Source organism: Vombatus ursinus, unplaced genomic scaffold (assembly GCF_900497805.2).
Source record: "Vombatus ursinus unplaced genomic scaffold, bare-nosed wombat genome assembly UNPS02015091.1, whole genome shotgun sequence".
NCBI lineage: Eukaryota > Metazoa > Chordata > Mammalia > Diprotodontia > Vombatidae > Vombatus > Vombatus ursinus.
The window spans coordinates 1542-3626 of NW_020954869.1; the positions used below are offsets into that span (position 1 = coordinate 1542).

At 49.6% G+C, this 2085-nt stretch overlaps 1 long non-coding RNA gene across 1 annotated transcript; it reads left to right on the forward strand.

The window, feature by feature from the left end:
- LOC114031170 lies at nt 1–1627 on the forward strand. The gene is made up of 3 exons (XR_003567706.1): nt 1–34; nt 537–664; nt 1530–1627. It is a non-coding gene; the product is annotated as an uncharacterized LOC114031170 (long non-coding RNA).
- The last annotated feature ends 458 nt before the right edge of the window (nt 1628–2085 follow it).

A 2085-nucleotide genomic window follows, 5' to 3' on the forward strand; every position in this document is an offset into this window, starting at 1 on the left:
CAATTGTTCTATGGCTTCCTGGAACCCTGGTTGGGTGAGTGATGTGTAAGAATAGGACCTGGGGTGAAGACATTGGCTAAGAGATAGAAGGTGGGATGTGTTGGTCAGGAGGACTAAGGAAAGGATATTTGTGACCTGGGGGATTGGGGCTTGAGATGAGGCCAGTATATGGGAGTCTAGGAGCCAGGCTCTGGACTATTTGAAGCAATGGAGGACTAGGATGGAGACCTTGCTTGAGAAGGGGAGGGGCAATGGGTCTTCAACATTAGTATTTGGGAAACTCAGGGACTCAAAACTCCCTCTAAGTAAAGGCCTAGGATTGGGAGCAGAGAGTCTATGGATTGAGGGCTAGGGAATTGGGGATGGGGGAGGGGCTGAGGATGTAGTGTTTAGGGATGTGGGATTGGGTTGGGGCTACGAGTTGAAAGAGGTAATGGAGGACTGAGAAGAGGGTCACACATCTGGTTCTAGGGGCTGGGAGGCTGGACTGAGGCCTAAGACTTGGACATTGATCCCTACCATTGTCTTTCTTCCAGGGGATGGGCTGCTGCTGAGTAAAGGAGACAAATGGAGCCGGCACCGGCGCATGCTGACCCCAGCTTTTCACTTTGACATCCTTAAACCTTATGTGAAGATCTTCAGCCAGAGTGCAGACATCATGCATGTAAGCCTGGAGGAGCTGACCAGGGTGGAAGGGAACCGATCCAACACTGAGCCTGCACAAAGTGAATTCCGTTCCAGACCAGTCTGGGCCTCAGGAGGCATAATGAGGACCTTAGCACCATCCATGTTTTCTTGGTTAGAGTGTAATGGGCTTAGGGCTGTGGGGCATTGCCCATGGTCACCATCATCCCAGAGCCTCTTCCAGGACCTTGCAGGTCAGTTTCCAGTCCTCATAACCTCATCTCCTCCCAATATCTTGGGAAGTATAGAGGGCAATGTTGATTATCTCCATTTTACAGAGGAGGAAGGAAGCTCTGATCCAGAAAGGTGCTGTCACTTTTCTAAGGTCACACAGTGTTTCAGTGGCAGAGCAGGGACTAGCTCTCAGTTCCTGACTCCCCACAATAGATCTTTCCATCCCGATGGCAAATTCTCAATGTGGCTCATAGCCCTGCTTTTCTCCCTGTGGCAAAGAGAGATCTCTCCCTTGTTCTTTCTGGGTACCTGAAGAGTATGAGTGGGTCAGGTCCTGGGAGAAGGTGAGTACCAACTAACTTTCTCTCTCTCTCTCTCTCTCTGTCTCTGTCTCTGTGTCTGCCTGTCTCTCTCTCTGTCTGTTTCTGTCTCTGTCTCTCTCTCACTCTCTATCCTCTCTGCCTCTCTGTGTCTCTCTTGGTCTATGTCGGTCTATCTGTCTGTCTGTATGTCTCTTTCTCTCTCTGTCTGTGTCTTTCTGTCTCTGTCTCTATCTCTTTCTCTCTCTCTCTGTCTCTTTCTCTCTCTGTCTGTGTCTTTCTGTCTCTGTCTCTATCTCTTTCTCTCTCTCTCTGTCTCTCCCTCTCTTTCCCTTCATCACTCTTTCTCAGACAAAATGGAGGCGCCTCTGTGCTGAGGGCAGCAATTACCTGGACATGTTTGAACACATCAGCCTCATGACCCTGGACAGCCTGCAGAAATGCATCTTCAGCCACAACAGCAACTGCCAGGAGTGAGTCTTAGCCTAGCTCTTGGCTCTGGGGATTCAGGACCTACAGTTGAGGAAATGACAGCCTGGGGGAATGGGGAAAGGGAGGACTCCAGAACAGAGGGGATGTGCAGTGTTGAGGACAGAATCTGGAAGGATTGGAAAGCAAGAGCAACTTCAAGCTAAAGTGGAAACTGGGGGCCACATACATGATTGCCTGGGAATGAGAGGCAGGGTAGGGCCATGGGAAGTGGGATAGATCAGGATTCAGATGACATGGGTCTAACCTCAGTCTTTTTATTTACTGCTGGTGTGACCTTAGGCAAGCTGTTTAGCTTCTCTGGGACTCAGTTTTCTCATCTATATAATGAGAGGGTTGGACTACATGACCTCTGAGGTCCCTTCTGGTTCTAAATCTGTGATCCAATATCTTTGATGCCCCTCTGAGAACTCTGGCA